The 20,373-nt window shown below is 40.4% G+C and overlaps 1 pseudogene; it reads right to left on the bottom strand.

The window, feature by feature from the left end:
- Positions 1 to 11,504: 11,504 nt before the first annotated feature.
- Positions 11,505 to 12,064, bottom strand: LOC108402548 (small ribosomal subunit protein eS6-like; annotated as a pseudogene).
- Between the last annotated feature and the right edge of the window lie 8,309 nt (positions 12,065 to 20,373).

Here is a 20,373-nt window from a genome sequence, read left to right as displayed (position 1 = left end):
TGGCTCTAGGTTTTTTAAAGAGGGCTGGAATTCCATGAAATTATGGCAGAGTGAGATCAGTGTGGCTGGTGAGCTCATCTGTCCACAGTTCAAGTGTACTTTATAACTCTGGATGACATTACATGAATGCAGAGTTGGGGCTGGCCACCTGAGAAATAAGAAGATTATCAGCATAGGAGCCAGAACATCTGTCTCTGCTGGCATCTCCACTGATTCATCTGGGGACATACCAAGTTGCTTTTGTATCTCAGGTGCCTCATTTTTGAAATGAGAGTGATAGTGGTACTTGACCTATTCACTTGATGGCTATGGGAATCAAGATAAGCATGAGAAACTGCTGTGGAAACATAAGGCCTTACAATAGTCCATGAAGGTGTCAAGTTTAGCATCTGCTACCTCAAGGATGGCTAAGTTTAGAGGCAAAGGCAGAGTAGCCTTGGACAGGAATGCAGTATAGAGGACCTTTGAGTTCCTGTCAGATCTGGTTAAGACCTTGAACTGAATAATTACTTATGAGTGACTTACTGAATAAAAATGTTTTTGATAAAATGAGAACCAACTAACAATTAGATGACAAAACTGTGTTTAGTATATTAACAGGGGACTTATAGATCCATTGAGGTCCAAGTATACTCATTCTTTTTGGAAAATAAGACAAGAAGCATAGTTTCTATGATTTTTATAACAGCCAGAGCTTAACAAAATTTTAAATTATTCTCATTTTATTTAACCAAAGTTCCAGTCTATTGAACTTCATGAATGCAGAAAATAGACCATATTATAGAAAAGGCTATACTGGGAAACAGAATTGAAAAGTAATGATCACAAGCCACTGCGGAAAGTGGTTGTAAAGAATTGAATGAAAAATGAGTAACACTAAAGAAGTTAAATCTCCCAAATTAATAAAGCCTAGTAAAGAAGTCACAGTCTGAAGGGGGATGATGACCACCTTGATGGATAGAGTTTAATATCACTTCTTTTCCTAAGACAGCAAGTTTGTGAACAGCTCACAGTGGTACCAAGAGTAATTTGAAGTACACAGTATGTAAATCAATGCTTATTTATAATTGCTGGCCTAAGGAAATTGCACTGCCCAGAAAGCAAGACACCCTGGGTCTCAGCCTCCAGTCTAGGCTTTGAGATTTCTCACCTGGCTTTTCTTCTTGAATTGTCTTAATCTCACCGAAGGTTTCAAAGGAACACCTTTATATGGGTGTGCTGCGCTTCTGCGCTAACTCCATCCATTCTCTGAGCTCCAGACTCTTGTCCCTAATGGATTTATGGTAACCAACTGTCTCCTCTTGCCCAGAAATAAGGGGATTTTCAGGATGCAGACGTTTCAGTGCTAAAACTGTGCAAGGCCCACACAGAGTGGAACAAGTTGGTCACCTTACTACTAAATAACTCTACCTGTTCACTCCTGAAGCCCTTACACTCCACACATTCAAAATTCATTGACCGTCTTCCCCTTCAGTTCTCTCTCCAGCAATGCTCAGACCTCTGTCTGTCTGTGTTAAACACCTTGGAGTCATTACTGCTCTTTCCTTCTCACCTCCCACACCAACTCAGCTGAGTCCTCTCTATGTTCTTTTGAAACAATGTCTCTGGTTGGTTTAACTTCTCCATTGTCTCTTACATGGACTGTTGCAAAAGCCTCTTCTTATAAAATGAAATATTTAAAATATTCGTCCCCTAACATATGTCTCATTACTTGTGTTATTTGGGCTCTGTATTTGTGTTTCTTTATTAATAAAAATTATTAGTACATCTTAGTTTCAATGGAAGGCCAAGAAAATGTTCCAGAGTAATGGGAAATGATAGAATTCTGAATTGGGGGGAAAAGTTGCTATTAAGGATGATACTGGGCCAATCAGTGAAAGCTAATTATGGACTATGTATTAGATAATAGTATTTTGTCAGTATTAAATTTCTTGAGCTAGATCATCACTCTGTTTTATTTATCTGTATTTGCTCTTAGGACTTACATGTTCTAGAGATGACAGGCCATGATCTTGGCAACTTACTCTCACATTTTCAGCAAAACTAATTTTTACAAAAAATAAGATTAAGTAAGGAATAAGGTAAAAAAATTTTAAGTGTATCTTAGGTGTGTGTAAGTACTCAGCAACATTGTTGCAATGTTTATCACTGACTTCTCAGTGTCCAAATGCCCCAAGTCAGGCAGTGCGGGCAAAGGCCTCATCACAGCAAATGCAATGAAGATCTGAGATTGTGTGTCAGGTCGACCTAAGTTGTAAAGTCAAAGGCACCTCAAAAGGCCCTTCCTGGCCTAGATGAGGAGGTTAGGGGGGCCCATGAGCCAAGTTCTGTGGAAGAACAGAGGGATTTGCCTAACAAGTGCTTGCCAAAGTAAAGCTTACAGGAGGTCTAATAAAGACAGAAGCACCAGATGTTGTCTGTTGTAAACAATTTTCCACTTTCTATTGTAACCATTGTCTATTGCAATCTAGCCCTTCACTTTCTGAATTTTTTGCATCTCTGACATTAAGAAGTGAAGTTTAAAAGGGTAAATCTATAGTGTGGGGCTCAACTGGCTTTCTGTCTTAAAGAAAGCAGATCATACCTGACCTTGCTGATAATACTGCCCTGAGTCATTGAACCAGTGACTGGAGACTAGGTAACAGGGAGTGGGGTCAGCCCAAGAGAAAAACACTTGGTTGTGAAGTGCTTCCTGCACTGGGAATTCCAGGGTGTGGAACGGGAATGATAATGTGTTATCCTTCCGTCAGGAAGCTAGGCAGACATGAGCATTCAGCCCCATCTTGGACAGGTTCTCCCCCTCTCCACCTACCCTCTTGTCACCAGATGGCAGAACACAGTCCAAACCCCTTCGTTTATGGTTCAGTCTCCTGCCTTATCAAGATCAAACAAGATGTAAAAAGCCTAAGAGGGCCTGCAGACCACCAACACAGGTTGGCTGCAGGCATAGTAAGACCCTGAAGGTGACCTGGAGCTACCTTGGGGTTTATTATACTATAATTATAATAAATTTACATTGCGGTTTTGGTTCCCACCCTTTACCATGAGTTTCGCTTAGGTACTTATGGGTAAGCACCTGTCCACTAGGAAGAAGGTTGTATAACTTGAAACTCAATCAACATGTCAATTGAATCATGTAAGACTCAGGGAGGGACTTTCCACCCTAACCAACCCTAACCCTTTTAGCAAGGCTGTTTCTGGTTTCGGGAGAGTGTACTTCAACTTTGCTTAATAAATTCCTGCTGCTTAAAATTGCTTTAAGTCTGATCTTCATTAGATTCTTTCCTTAAACACTGTGTTCAAGTTTTAAAGCTACAATGGTATTTCCCCAAAACCCAAGTTCTTAACCTAGATGTTCTGCTACCACATCTAGACTCTGAACAACCTGTCCCTGCATTTCTGTCCCATGTCCAACCTCTATGCCTACTCTTCCTGCAAACATAGCTTAATTTTCAGTTCTATCTAAATTACCAGTTAGGGTAGCCATGGGGAAAAAATAGTAATAATAAAATGAATAAATAACCTCCCCAACACTTAACTCATAATGTCCTTTTAACCTAACACTTAACTCACCTTGCTTCAAGTTTGTATCAAATCTTCTGCTCTTTAAAATCTTTGCTGAACCCTTCTAATTCCTCCAACCTGAGGTTGGCTCTCTCACACAGAACGCAGACTTTCATGATAATTTTTATTCTGTTATTTGTCTTTTTGTTACTTTTCAAATCTGTCTCCCTTGATAACTCCTTTAAGATTCAAAATAGGTCATATCAATTGTTTGCCTTCCCTACGGTCCACCATGTCAATTCTTCTCCTGTAGGCACCTGTAACCCCTCAGAGCTTTGTCCTTATACAATACCAGGCTTCTAGTGCCTTGTCTTCCCCACTCCCAACACCCACACCTGCCTTTTCCATGGAATTTGCTCCCTTCTTCTCCAGGTCTTGTGCTTTACTAGCTACTGACCTCCACACACTCAGAGTGAGGGTGGTCTAAGCGTAACTGCGCACCTTCAGGCAGAAGGCTGGCATATAGCCAGGAGCACCCTTAGAGTCGCGCACTTTCCTTTGGCATCACTCAGCTGGCTGGTGTTTTCCCACTGGCTATTGTTCCACTTGTCTGATGCCTAGCACCCAGTTTGGTCTAAAACACATATCCGTTTCCCTGATTTTTACAGCAGATTGGATAGTTTGGGTGTAGGATGCCGTCCCTCTGCTAGATGAGGCTATAAACAAGGGCAGGGACGCCAATAGAAATAGAGACAGGAGGTAAAAGGCCATTGTGTTACAGTTTGATTGCTGAGAATATGCAAAACACTGAGTGACTGGAAGAGACCAGAGCCAGCCTGGTCCCTGCCCATTGCATGGGAGCTCACTGGGTCAGCTTTCACCCTCTCTCTCAAAGTCACTTATATTGCAAAGGAAGAAATTTCCTCTACACCTAGAGGTCCCTGGCCCCAACACTTGCAAAGTGGTCCATGAACCTTACTGTGCAGCTTGAGCAGGAATATGTTCAAGGGTGGATCCCTGTGGAATGGAAAATACTGGGATATGTGCCATAGTCACAGTTAAGGAGTGCCTGGGGTAGGGAGTAACTTTTAGAGCAATTCTGCTTGGGAAAATGGGTAGCCAGTGTTCCTGGCCATAGGTACAGTGAAAAAATACTCAATTCTTACAACATGCCAATATTTTGCATTCATTATCTGATTAAATTCTCAAAACAGTCCAGTGAGACATGTATTTTTCCTATTGCACAAAAGTGGAAAGTTTAGGTCATTTATTAATTAGCCTATCAGTAAATTAGTGACAGAACCAACCCTGAAATTCAGATTTGCCTAACTCCAGGATCACCATGAAATAACCCTAGGATAAAAAACATAGCTCATTCATTTATTCAAGTTATTTATTGTGTACCACTGGAGGCAGGTACTCACTGGAGATAAAATAATAAGGTAAAACAAAAGCATGCCTGTCCCCATGGAGCTTTCAGCCTAGTGGAAGAGATAGATGTTAATCAGATCATTGCATAAACAAATATAAAATTATAGCTGTGAAGAGTACCATGCAGGAGAAGGCCATGGTCCTGTGAGAGTGTATAATAGGCATCTAACCTAATGGAGTGGACATCTATATGCAGCTGTTAACATTCCCTCTTCTCCTAGAAACTGCCCTTCAGTTTTCCTCTGGTCACCTACCTCTTCCCCATTCTCCAGTGTGCAGTTCAGGTGAGGCTGACCCTCTCACCACTGGCACTGAGGGTCCAGTCCTGGCTGATGAAAATACTGCATCCCAGACCAGAGTGATGGTTCAAGAACACTTCATGTGACTTAGGCCAGCCAAGGAGACAGCTACAGGGACTTTTCATGGAACCCTTAAAAACGAAATGCACTTCTTCAGCTGAGCAGCTAAGCCAACACGGTGCTCTTGGAGCTGCTGGGAGCCAGGACGTGAGGAGAGCATCCCTGAAAATGAAGCTAACAGTGGAGAGCAGAGTCAAGCAATACCCATCCCAGAGGATGCTAACTAAACACTCAGGCCAGCCTCACATCAACCAACAATAACTGTTCCAGTTATGTGAGCCAGTTCATTCCCTTCATTCTGCCTAAGCAGAAAGTTTGATTGAGTGATTAACTGATTTTTATTTTTTATTTATTTAATCATTTATTTTTGTCATTTGGAACTGAAAGAGAAAAGAATCGTGTCTGAGCAGTTAGGGATGACTTCCCTAAGGATCTAAGATGGTCTGAGTTCTGAAGGAGATGTGGGATGTAATTAGGCCAAGAAAGGAGAGAAGAACAACCCAGTCGGAGGAGATCACGTGCTCTACAGCCTTGGCTAAGGAAAGAGCATAATGACTGAAAGTGATGGAGAGAAGGCTAGGGCAGGTGAAATATGGTAAATGTAGTAGATGAAAATGGAAAAGCAGTTTCCTGTAGATTATGTTAAGGATTTCAATCTTTGGATCTAGAGCCACAGGATGCAGCTGAGGGTTTCTCAGCACGGTGAGGGCAGGTTACTTGGTTTTTATATGGAGAATTGATTGAAGGGTATCCAGAATGCATATCCAAGACGAAGTTCACAGTCCCATGTATGACAAGATATTTACCTTGAATCTAATCAAGCCTCTAAATCTAGAGGAGTATGTTAAACTATGCCACAAGGATACAACCAGCTAAATCTAGACTGTGGGGCATTATATAGGATGAATGACCTGATTTCTTCAACAAATAAATGAAATTAAGGAGAAAAAGAAGCAGGAAGAAGGGACTGGATATTGTTTGGCTCCTGATTGAAACAAAACAACTGCAAAATCCATTTGGGAGCAAACGGATAGATTTTAGTATATACTGGGTATCATATGATATTAAGAAATAATTGTTTTTTTCTTTAGGTATATTAATGACATTAGAGTTATTTTAAAAAACTGACCTCACACGTTAGAGATACATACTGAAGAATTTGCAAATGAATTGATATTTTCTCAATTTTCTTCAAAATAATCCAGAGAAAAGAAAAAAGGAAATTAAGATAACTAGCAAAGTGTTAGCAATTGCTGATTCTGGGGTAATGGGAGGTTTTATTATATTATTTTCTTTTTACTCTTGTATATTTGAAATTTTCATAATAAAAAGACAAGATAAATTCTAAAAACAAAAAGTAGATCAATAAAATTTGAAATTAAAGCTGACTAAATTTTAATAACTGAAAGTAACCATAAAGCTATGAAATCTACCCAAGATATCATCGAGGGAGAGAAAAGCAAGATTCAACCACCACCACAAACGACGATTGGAGAAGAATAAAACCATTTCACTTTTGTGCCCTTCCTTATGTCCCCTCCCCGCTTCCCCTCACCCCTAAGTATGGATGCAGTAAAACAAACTAGAAAGCTCTCCCCGCCATCTAGTGAAGGCACAGCCTGGACAGAGGAAGTGGCAGTGGAGATGGATTGAAAAGTGGATGCGTTTATTTACAAAGTTATAGATGTGGGGAAATCCACAAGGGATAGTGAAGGGATCTGCTGCTGGTGGCAGCCTGGACGTTAGCCCCCTTGAGGGTAGAGCTTTGAGGAGAGGGGGTGTTAACTGGACCTAAAGGGGACAGTCATGTGGCCTTCTTTAGAGGAGAAGCGGCCTTCAATGAGGAACACAGCCAGCTCAAGGCTAGTGCATAGAAATGGAGCCAGAAGAATCAACACCCTGACCTGCTCATCCCTCTGTCCTATGCAGAGAGAACCAATGGCTGAAGGCACACAGCCTTCATACTGGGCCTGAGCAGTGTGAGCAGGGCAGAGCAGGGTGGAGCGGGGTTTGGGAGGGGCCGAGACAAAGCGTCCAGCACAGGCTTCAGGTTTTTGCATAACCTATGCTGAGAGGTTCAGTGGGATCAGAATAAGATCTACATGTCTTGCCCCTTCTCTAGCCACGCCTGTAAAATGGGTATAATAGGAGATAACTGTGTCCATTTTCATAACTGCTGCCACATGAGAATCAAATGAGCCAACCTGTATAAAGCACTCAATTTGCCATAGTGCTTGGTGGCAACACACACCAGAACTGTTATCAGCAAACATTTCTGGACATAGTTCTCTCTTTCTGAACATTTTTTTCCTCCAAGATACACTAGGAACCAGGTCTTTCTTCTTTTTGTGTTGTTATGCTTTGTTTTGGTTACCTGAAAGAGTAGGTATTCAATAAATATTTGTTCAGTGAATTCACTATCTGTGCTGGATGTGTTGACCTGCATCATCTCAAATTATTACAACAAACCTGTAAGGTAAGTATCATCTCCATTTTACAAGGATGTTATTTGAGGTTCACCATGCTTCAATTTGCCCAAAGCAGATCAAAGATTCAAAGTCAGGCCTGTCTTACTCCAAACCTGTACCAGTGGCCTCAGGCAAAAAGGGCTATCTGCATTGAATACCACTGGCCAATGGAGTGTCACCCCAATGCTCCATCCACTGTGAATCCCAAAGGGTGTGTCTCCAGCTCACCCAGGAGCCAAGTGACCATATCCTTCTCATCTGTCAATGGGCTTTCAGGGCAGAGGGTCTCTGTCTGAATCATGTTTGCATCCCCACAGGACACCCCATTTATTGGGTGCTCATTAATACCTGTTGTCTTAAATAATACAATAGAAAAATAGGCTGTCTTGTGCTCTTGCTGATGCTGTTCCCAATGCACTGGGGTCATTCCTGAGGGACTGGGAAGCTTAGCCTCCAACGCCAAGTCTAGAAGCAATTTCATTGCTAGGCATTGTTCTAGGCAGTTTGTGTGTAATAACTCTTTATTCGTCATGACAAATCTGTTGGGTAAGAATTACCCTTATCCCTATTTTAAGTTTCAGGAGACTGACGTTCAGAAGAGGTAAGTGAACTTGTTTAAGATCACACAGCTGGAGAGAGCACCAGGATTTTGAGTCTGAGGTCCCATCCAGAACCTGTCCCCTTAAAGGTGAATAATGAGGAGCTTACAATTTTCCAAGTGGCTACCTGCCCTTTCCTGTCTCCTCCACCTCTTGCACCTCTGAGGCCGTCTGCACTTCCCCATCCACTGTTAGGCTACACAGCCAATGTCACATTACCTCTGCTCTTACTTACTGCACAACAAGAGAAAGTACCTGGCCAGCACACCTTTGATGCCCACTTGTGTGACATAGGCGAGTCTCATTTCCTTATCCTTGTCAAGCAAATTTAGAGATGAAGGTGCTGAAAGGGAGTTCAGTTCAGGTTTTCTCTCCCCACAGATGTTTGGCTTGGATGTTCCTGGTAACAAACCCAAATCCAACCCTTCATGTCAAAGAACTATTTGCTGAAAACTGAGGAGAGAGATGTAAAGCAGAGGAAAAGCTAGAACGGTTTGCAAATCTCTTCTGGGCACCATGTGTATTTTACTGAATGATCACCAGCATGACAAGTTACTTAATATAACCAAAATAGTAATAAGTTCCATTTTAAATTCAGGACACTAATTTATGTTCACTTACAACTCAGTATTACTACCTCTTTTCCCACACTACCCATCCATCTTTCCTCCCTTTTACTCTTTCACTGAATGTATGTTACAAGATAAACATAATTAATGTGGCTTTGACACTTCTGTTGTCTGTGTGAACAACCACAAATTTACAAAACATTGTAGTTAATTGATAGGAAACCTTTTGCAGGTTTGATTTCCGGGAAATAGACTCTGTGACAGAAGTGAACGCGTAAATATTTTTCAGGGAGTGCTCTTAGGATCCACGCCAGAGGAAAGGAGGGCCAGAAGCAGGGTTAGGAAGTCCAGCTGAGATGCAGCCCAATGACAGCCTCATCGGGCCCCACAGAGTCATCCTGCAGAATGAGGCCCTTCTGAGTTGCTCCATATGGGAGAGAGGAGTCAGGTCTTTATACTCCCACATCTGTTAGTCATTGGCTACAGGCCAGCCCTGGAAAGACAGGTGATCCTAGGTGAGGCAGTTTCCTTGAAGCCTGTGCAGTCACCAAAGAGCTGATGGCTGTGGGCTGATGACTCACAGCACTCCTGGCAGCTGGGAAATAAAGCCTTCGCTCCTGAAAGAGGGTCTAGGTGGTGTGTGACAGTGTCGACCACAGAAACCAGTTTAACGTAACTCACTGCTTGGTTTCCAAACTCTAAGAAAAGTCATGTCACTGCATCTCCTCAACCACAACACATTTCATCATTCAAGGTGAGTCGGCACTCCCTTTTCAGCCCTCTTCTGAGACCATGGCAGAAGCAAAGATCATACGATGAGACTCATTCGTAAAGTGGAGGGAAACATATTTATGGTTAAGGGCAGTCCAAAGCCACTCCACCAGGAGCCGCAGTGCAGGCAGGTAAGGCAACATGCTCCTGGAAAGAGGAGGAGAAAGAACAGATCCTGACTAGAATTCTGAGCTTCTTCAAAAGATGATAGGTTTTAAGACTGGCAGCAATAAGGGTGGGAAGGGCATACAGGGCAGGAAATGGTGTAAGCAAAGCCATCTAAGCCCAGGGTTGGCTGGGCTGGCCCTTGTTCCTGTCCTTTATAGCTCATTCCAGTTCAGGGGCTCAGTTTGGCCATGTCACATTCAAGACATGGGACTCTGCAAATGGTTTTATTTTGGTCTACATTTAGGTATATGAATTAATTGCAATGTGTAACAGTCAGGACATTTGTCCTACAACATCCAGATTTATTATTTTTGAGAGATACGGTAACTTTGGCTGGAACTAACTAGTGGCTTTACCCTTGAGGCCCCTTCACTGATTAGTGTAACCTGCCTGGCCCTGCAGGTACCTGAGTTTGCAATCTCCGCTCTCCAAGTCCCACACAGTCGTTCTTGGAAGGCTTGCTGCATTCTCTGAATATTGCCTGGGGGTTCTCCTGGCTCCAAAATACCAGAGATTTCCCTCTCTGCCCTCAGCCAGAGAGATCTCTCCACAGTCTAGATGAAGGAGCATACCCTCTCTCAACTCCTTAATATAAACCCTTTGTCACACAAACCCCCTCCTTCTACCTCTTCTGGAAAACTCTAGTTCTCCTATGGGGTTGATTGAGCTTTGGGAGATAAAGACAGGATGTCTGACAAGTGTATGACAAGATGTCTGACAAGTATATGTCTTCTGCACTGTTGCAGAAGCAAAGAGTCAGCTACCTGAAGGGAGAATAAACAAATGGAATATGTGGGGAGAAATTTGAAATTAATATATCAAAATACTATCAAGCTGTACTTCATTAAAGAGTGTGCCTCATTGTCTGTCAGAAATAACTGTTCCTACTCATAAAGTGCACATTCCTCTGACTTTTTATTTGGGCAATAAAAATATTTAGAAATGTTTGATGACCCCAATTTGTTGGCAGCATGAAATCACCAGTTAGAGGGCAGTTCAAGGTATGCCTTCGAGGCTCAATCAGGTCTGATCAAAAAGTTGACTTTAGCCACATCCATGTCATGCAGCTTTTTCAAAGAGCGCTTGATCTGAGGCTTATTGGCCTTGGTATCTACAGTAAAAACCAGTATGCTGTTCTCCATCTTCTTTGCGGTCAAGGGGAGCTTGATGAGGACATTGTGGTCCAATCTATTCCTTGGTTCTTGGACTTCTTTGGAGTCAGAGTGTTATACCACCGGAAAGCAGGTACTATTGTGCCTCCCGGAGGCTGTGGCTGCCATTTAGCATGGCCTTTGTTCATTAATTCCACAAATGCTAGCTGTGTGCCTACTATGTTCCCAGCACCGTTCTGGTCACTGAGGGAGATCCTTGCCTTCATGGAGTTTGCATCCTTCCCACTTAACACATAAACCACAGATTATATTTACAGCCCATGACCTGTTGACATTTTATTTGGCCAGCATAGGGTTTTTTTTGCCAACTTTCCATTATAAAAATATCAAACAGAAAAGGAAACAGGTAATGAACCACTGTGTGTCCATTACTCAGCTTTTACATGTATCAACACTTTTCTCATCTTTGTATAGAACTTTTTTTTTGATGTCTGATCCTATTTCTAACTCGAAAAATCTCATTTTAACTGGATTCAGACTTAGAGATAGAAGCTCTCAGGAAGGACAGCCTCCATGTCTTGGCAATCTGTTCTTGGTATTTTTCTTTGGCCTCCTTCATTCTCTTGGCCTAAGTTTTAGCATATTTTGCAGCCTCTTCCTTATTTTTCTTAGTACATTCTTAGTACACTGTTTCTTCAGAGCAATATGCCAACATTTGTGTTGCAGGACACGTGGAGTAACAAGATGCTGAATCTTAGGCACTTTGGTCCTAGGTTTCTTAGCTTCTGTGTTTAGGGGCTTTGTCACAACATACTGGCAGGCATCATCTCCTTTGGAAATTGAAAAGTTGGAGGGTTCTGCTAGCTCCTTGAGGCCCCAGGTGATGAGGCATAGTAGTCCGGGAATATACTTCTCCCTTTTTTCACAATGAACAAGTTGAGAACACTCAAACTGCATCCACAATGCAACCCTGAACAGATTTGAGCTTTCTCCCTTAGCGTAAAAGGTACAATGTTTGCATTCATTGTCCACTTCAATGAGTTTCTGGCAGCCAGTGGCTGCAAAAGAGATGTTCCACTTCATCCTTAGCAGCCAACTGCCTCTGAGATGCCCTGGAAAAGAGTTGTACAGAATTTTTTATGCAGAGAATGTTTAAAATATTTGAATTAGTTAATAACAACTAATTGTCAGGATAGTTTAATGAAATTTCAGATTTTAAAAACTAGACAACACCACCAAAAAAGAAAACTACAGACCAATATCCCTGATGAACATAGATGCAAAAATTCTCAACAAAATATTAGCAAACAGAATTCAAAAATACATCAAAAGGATTGTACACCATGACCAAGTGGGACTCCTCCCAGGGATGCAAGGATGGCACAACATTCGAAAGTCCATCAACATCATCTACCACATCAACAAAAAGAAAGACAAAAACTACATGATCATCTCCGTAGATGCTGAAAAAGCATTTGACAAAATTCAACATCCATTCATGATAAAAACTCTCAGCAAAATGGGAATAGAGGGCAAGTACCTCAACATAATAAAGGCCATCTATGAAAAACAAACAGCCAACATTATATTGAACAGCGAGAAGCTGAAAGCTTTTCCTCTGAGATCGGGAACTAGACAGGGATGCCCACTCTCCCCACTGTTATTTAACATAGTACTGGAGGTCCTAGCCACGGCAATCAGACAAACAAAAAAATGCAAGGAATCCAGATTGGTAAAGAAGAAGTTAAACTGTCACTATTTGCAGATGACATGATACTATACATAAAAAACCCTAAAGACTCCACCCCAAAACTACTAGAACTGATATCGTAATACAGCAAAGTTGCAGGATACAAAATTAACACAGAAATCTGTGGCTTTCCTATACACTAACAATGAACCAACAGAAAGAGAAATCAGGAAAACAACTCCATTCACAATTTCATCAAAAAAAATAAAATACCTAGGAATAAACCTAACCAAAGAAGTGAAACACTTATACTCTGAAAACTACAAGTCACTCTTAAGAGAAATTAAAGGGGACACTAACAGATGGAAATGCATCCCATGCGCGTGGCTAGGAATAATTAATATTGTCAAAATGGCCATCCTGCCCAAAGCAATATACAGATTTGATGCAATCCCTATGAAACTACCAGCAACATTCTTCAATGAACTGGAACAAATAATTCAAAAATTCATGTGGAAACACCAAAGACCCTGAATAGCCAAAGCAATCCTGAGAAAGAAGAATAAAGTAGGGGGGATCTCACTCCCCAACTTCAAGCTCTATTATAAAGCCATAGTAATCAAGACAGTTTGGTACTGGCACAAGAACAGAGCCACAGACCAATGGAACAGACTAGAGAATCCAGACATTAACCCAGACATATATGGTCAATTAATATTTGATAAAGGAGCCATGGACATACAATGGCGAAATGACAGTCTCTTCAACAGATGGTGTTGGCAAAACTGGACAGCTACATGTAGGAGAATGAAACTGGACCTTTGTCTAACCCCATATACAAAAGTAAACTCAAAATGGATCAGAGACCTGAATGTAAGTCATGAAACCATTAAACTCTTGGAAAAAAATATAGGCAAAAACCTCTTAGACATAAACATGAGTGACCTCTTCTTGAACATATCTCCCCGGGCAAGGAAAACAACAGCAAAAATGAACAAGTGGGACAATATTAAGCTGAAGCGCTTCTGTACAGCAAAAGACACCATCAATAGAACAAAAAGGAACCCTACAGTATGGGAGAATATATTTGAAAATGACAGATCCGATAAAGGCTTGACGTCCAGAATATATGAAGAGCTCACATGCCTCAACAAACAAAAAACAAATAACCCAATTAAAAAATGGGCAGAGGAACTGAACAGACAGTTCTCCAAAAAAGAAATACAGATGGCCAACAGACACATGAGAAGATGCTCCACATCACTAATTATCAGAGAAATGCAAATTAAAACTACAATGAGGTATCACCTCACACCAGTAAGGATGGCTGCCATCCAAAAGACAAACAACAACAAATGTTGGCGAGGCTGTGGAGAAAGGGAAACCCTCCTACACTGCTGGTGGGAATGTAAATTGGTTCAACCATTGTGGAAAGCAGTATGGAGGTACATCAAAATGCTCAAAACAGACCTACCATTTGACCCAGGAATTGCACTCCTAGGAATTTACCCTAAGAATGGAGCAATCAAGTATGAGAAAGACCAATGCACCCCTATGTTTATCGCAGCACTATTTACAATAGCCAAGAATTGGAAGCAACCTAAATGTCCATTGATAGACAAATGGTAAAGAAGATGTGGTACATATACACAATGGAATACTACTCAGCCATAAGAAAAGGGAAAATCCTACCATTTGCAGCAACATGGATGGAGCTGGAGGGTATTATGCTCAGTGAAACAAGCCAAGTGGAGAAAGAGAAATACCAAATGATTTCACTCATCTGTGGAGTATAAGAACAAAGGAAAAACTGAAGGAACAAAATAGCAGCAGAATCACAGAACTCAAGAATGGACTAACAGGTACCAAAGGGAAAGGGACTGGGGAGGATGGGTAGGTAGGGAGGGTTAAGGGGGGTGGAGAAGAAGGGGGGTATTAAGATTAGCATGCATGGGGGTGTGGGAGAACGGGGAGGGCTGTACAACACAGAGAAGACAAGTAGTGATTCTACAACATTTTGCTACACTGATGGACAGTGACTGTAAAGGGGTATATAGGGGGAACCTGGTTTAGGGGAGAGCCTAGTAAACAAAATATTCATCATGTAAGTGTAGATTGATGATTAAAAAAAAAAAAAGCAGTTCCTGTGTGGTGACCTCCAATGAGTTCTACACAATGATAAAAAGGGCATATAAAAGTGTAGGCAAAGGGTCTGTTTGTGTTTATACAGAGGATCAAAGCCTAATTTGGCTATCCCGAAAATGAGCTAAGATACAATATGAAAAAGAACTTCCAACATCAGCAGTCTCAGGAAGACTCATGCCAGAAGATGATCATCAAAAAACCCCAACAAAGATCCACGCGCTGCTACAGGTGTAGATGCACTCATCCCATCGGTTCCTGGACTTGCCATGGGAATGAAGAAGGAGACATCTAAGCTGGCCTGTGCATACAGTAAAACAACAAATTTGACTGGGTCTATACTGTTGGAACTCAACCAAGAATTAGGAGAAGTGCAAATTGTAGCGCTCCAAAATCTTACAACTACAGACTATTTACTGTTAAAAGAATATATGGGATGTGAACAGTCCCCAGGAATGGGTTGTTTTAATTTGTCTGATTTCTCTCAGACTGTTCAAGTTCAGTTGGACAATATCCACCATATCATAGATAAGTTTTCACAAATGCCTAAGGTGCCTAACTGGTTTTCTTGGTTCCACTGGAGATGGCTGGTAATTACAGGTATGCTTTGGTTATGTAACTGTACTCCTATTATGTTACTGTGTGTGCACAATTTAATTAGTAGTTTAAAACCTATACATGCTGAAGTTACTCTACAAGAAGATATGTCAAAGAAATAATCAATCTTCCCAGGTTTTCTTCCGCCTGCTACTTCTATAGCTTTTCTTCTTCCTTCCTAATCACAACACTTAAATAGAATTTACCAAGTATCACAATTCTTCCAAGTGGTAAAGACACCTCAGGACAAATGCTGGGCATAGAAGCCATAGGGCATAAATATGCAAAGAAGTAAAAAGCTAACCTTTTCAAACAATAAGGTTTCTCTCTCACTTACCAACTTAACATTTCCCTGTATGGCCCCAGAAGATGACTGGTTAGCCAGAGACGGGTAAGATTCCTCAAGGGAGGAACAACCTAAGACAGGCACAGTCTCAGGGGGGCCATCAGGTGAGAAATTGGGGATCAACAGAGGTAAGGCTTAGAACCTCCCCCTCCTGTTCTGTGAGAAATCTTGTGCATACGTGGATGTTTTATTGCCCTTGTCTAGCTTGGATTAACACATAGTCTACAGGCACACACCTGATCATCTACATTTGCTCTCTTACAACACTAAACTATGTTTTCTACCTTTATCTTGTATCTACCTACCACTTCAGCATTTTATTAAAAATAATAATAATAAAGAGAGAAATGTGGTATCCACATATAAATCAAGTATAAAAATCAAATGAATATTCATATTTGAACTGTTTACAGTTCATAATGCATGAGCAAAACCGAAAGCTTCTGTGATGACTGCCCTTGTACTGTTCACCATGTAACTTATTCACTATGTAAGAATTTGTACTCCATGTAAGAACTTGTTCGTTATGCTTCAGAAGATTGGAGACTGACGAAAATTAGGCTTGGGGTGGATTAAGGATTGTGCATTGAGCATTGACCCCCCTAGACAGAATTTTATTGTTGTTAACAACCATTTGATCAATAAATATGAGAGATGCCCTCACAAAATATATATATATATATATATATATATATATACACACACTTCCAATTGTAAAATAAATAAGTAACTGGGATGTAATGTATAGCATAAGGAATATAGTCAAAATATTGTAACAACTTGGTATGGTGATAGCTGGTACCTAGAATTATCATGTATATAAATGTTCAATCACTGTGTTGTACACCTGAAACTAATGTAATACTGTGTGTCAACTACCCTTCAATAAAAATAATCATCTATAAATAAACAAACAAACAAACAAACAAACAAACAAACAAACACAGACTAAGTTTGGCTCTATTGAAACCCATGAGCAATTAGATCTAAAAAGATTGTCTTTTCCCATGAAAGGGAACATAAAAGCACTATTCTCTATGTGAGCCCGAGCCCAGGAAACTTGTACCAATTACGCTGATTACTGAGTATTATAAGAGACTACATTAGATCAAAGGTGTTGAGACTTCTGGAATATCAAGTGATGTCACGAATGACTGTCCATTGGGTTCAGTGCTGAGAAGTACCAAAATCATGGGTGCTCTGCCTAAGAGGCTGAGGTTTCCTGGGAGCTGGTCATTTTTCTTTAGAAGAAAATGGCCTGAAAACTAAGCAAGGTCCCAGGCCTATTCAGACATGGAATCTCTTTCTAATGCTTCTGAAAGTGTCTAGGGTTCACTGCAGTCATCCACACTCTCACCTAGCTTTTAGTAAATGCCCCACGCTCGTGGTTCCATAGGAAGTAAGCTGCCAGGAAGCTTAAACATCATACCTGTGGGTGACATCACCAGGTGCTGATCTGAGCCCCTGGTTTAGTGCTGAACATACTCATCGCCATGCCCTTGGAAGAGCCACATCAGTGCACCCTGGCATTTCTTTGTTCCTTCAAGAACTGAACCACCTTGGATAGAGTTTAAGAAGAACCCTGTTGTACCAAATCCCAGAAGCATTTCCAGCCTCTGTGCAGGAAGACCTATCCCAAGTCTGCAAAGATCATTTGTAATCATCGTTATTCTGTTTTCATTTTCTCACATTCATCCTCCATCCACTGCCAATCATTCATCACATGCTTAAAAATTCAACCTGAACAAAACGCTTATATTCTCTGAGTCACTCTCTCCTTTTGTCACAGCAGGAATTAAAGCAACCCAGTCAAAAGTCTCTGGAAACATAGAGCAGGGTGGGAATAACTGTCTCTGTAAATGAAAGAAAACATAAAAACTGATGGTTCCAATCCGCCCATGAGCCGTACTTTATCCTGGAAGAATTATTAGCAAGAAAGGGACATATATTTCTTTTGACACTGTATATTAAGTAAACTTTCTGAACCCTATTTATCTGTATTAAATAAATATGCTCAGAGTTTCAAAAAAAAAAAAACTAGAGCATTGGTCAACACTGGACCCACATTCCCACATAGCAACAATTTGTTAAATTCAAGAAATTTCTGACATCAGCTGGTCATCAGCTAAAGCATATGTCTGATTACCATTTCTCTCACCTTTCCCTCTTGTCTCTCCTTTACTGATGTCTAATGTCAGATACATTGTTACTGCTGTTGCTGCTTTTTATTTTAATAACAAAAAATTCATCATCTTAGTCATTTTTAAGTGTACAGTTCAGTAGTGTTGGTTACACAGTAGTTTCTCACATTCATCCTCCATCCACAACTGAAACTCTGTGCCCTTTTAAACAAGTCCCTATCACCTTCTCCCTCAGACTCTTGGCAACCACAATTCATTCTACTTTCTGTCTCTATAAAACTGACTACTCAAGGTACCTCATATAAGTGGAATCATACAGTATTTGTCTTTTTTGTGACTGGATTATTTCACTTTGTATAATGTCATCATGTTGTACCATGTGTTGTAGCATGTGTCAGGATTTCTTTCCTTTTAAGGCTAAATAATATTCCATTGTACAATATACCATATTTTGTTTACCCATTCACCCATTAATGAACACTTGGGTTGCTTTTACCTTTTGGCTATTATGAATAATACTGCTATGAACATGGGTATACAAACATCTTTCAAGTCCCTGCTTTCAATTCTTCTAGACATATACCCAGAAGTGGAATTGCTGAACCATATGGGAATTCTATTTTTAATTCTTTTATGAACCACCACATTGTTTTCCATGGTGGCTACACTTTACATTCTCACCAGTGTGTGCAAGGGTTCCAATTTCTCCACATCCTCACCTACACTTGTGATTTTCTGCATTTTAGATTGTAGCCATCCCATGGGTATGAAGTGGTATCTCAATGTGGTTTTAATTTACATTTTCCTAATGATTAACGTCCAGCATCTTTTTGTGTGCTTGTTGGCCACTTGCAGATTTTCTTTAGAGAAATGTCTATTCAAGTCCTTTACCCATGTTTAAATTGGTTTATTTAGTTTTTGTTATTATTGAGTTACAAAGATTTTTTAAGATATTCTGGATATTAGCTCTTTACAGAATCTATGATTTGAAAAAAGTTCATCCCATTCTGTAGGTTGCTGTTTTGTTTTGTTTTATTTAAAGTTTAGCTTGATATACATATATTGTCTGCCTGGTCCCTTTGGGTGTTTGAATTGCTGATCCCTAGATGCTATTTTCTTGGTTGCAACATTTAACATGCCTCCCTGAAGTTAACACAAACATCCTTGCTTAGATTGTGGATATTTTCCACATTCTTCAGTTAAAAGTTAAAGACAGTTTCTTGTGTTGTATCGTTTGTACAAGTGATTAAACTTATCCATTACATTTTGAATCTAATATCATTTATCATCAACTTTTTTGGGATTTAGCTTGCTGTAATCCTCATGCATGTATGACATTAGCTCATTGATCTTATTCTACCAGTTCTTTTCATTTTAATCTAGTTTTTAACTACAATACTTTTATTTCAATCTCCCTGAAGAAAAAGAGAGAAAGAATTTTCAAACTTGCAATTTCAGTGATCCCTAATAGCTGCTTGGTTAAAGTTGTTATTTTTCATATTTTAAAATTAAAACCAGCTACTTTTTCTGGAAGCAATGTTAAGTGCACAATGAGAAACAGAAGCCATGAACTAACTGAGCTATGGTGTGTTTTTGACACTGTCATTTTTCCTTTGAAATATGTTTCTGTGGAAGTCATAGACAAATACCACTCTTACAGTCCCTGGCCCCAAAAAGATAAAAATTTAAAACACAACAGGGAAGGCCAAGAACAATTTAAAAGAACAGTAAACAGAACAACAAAATTAAAAGAATATTGTTGTAACTCCAGAGGGGAAATCCCAAGCAAATACCTTTGAAACTGAAATCAGTCAAAGGGAGAAATCAAGTTTATTTCTTACAAGCACTCATTGCCTTCAGCTCCCCCTTTTCTCTCCAGGCTGCAGAAGAAGAGGCCCCCAGGCCACCCAACCGCTAGGGTCCAGAGAAGCCCTTGCTAGCCCTTGTGATTACCTGTTCATATAGAGATGGACTACTCTCCACCCCTGGAAACACCCATTGTATGGAGATGCTGTAAACCAGGCGAGAGATTCTGGAAATATCGCAATTTTATCCACAATTATTTTTGGATTTCATGAGAGATGACAGAGTTGGTTCTTTTAATGGCCATAACAAGCATGCAAATCTCTTCAGGTGCCAAAATCAGTATTCAGAACTAAATTTCATTTCTAGTACCTCAAGCAGACCTATTTCTTCCTTTGGAAAAGGACCTAGGAAGCACCCTAGAAACGATCCCATTGCTTGTATTCAAGGTTGAGCTAAAATGAAGGTTTTGGAAGTCCCAAAGATCTTACATAGGTCTCCACTGAAATATTCCCCAAGGTCAGGTCAATCCATCTAGTCCTTATTAGTGCTTTGACTAAAAGCAGAAATCGATTCTTTCAACAAATTTGGCACAGAAGGGAAAAAACCTCTGGGAGAGAATGTCTATAATTTCAACCAACAAAAGGGACAAAGACACTTTTGAAACATTTGT

This window comes from Manis javanica, chromosome 1 (genome assembly GCF_040802235.1).
Source record: "Manis javanica isolate MJ-LG chromosome 1, MJ_LKY, whole genome shotgun sequence".
Classification (NCBI taxonomy): domain Eukaryota; kingdom Metazoa; phylum Chordata; class Mammalia; order Pholidota; family Manidae; genus Manis; species Manis javanica.
The sequence above is the reverse complement of the archived record's forward strand: the minus strand, read 5'-3'. Positions and strand labels throughout refer to the sequence as shown.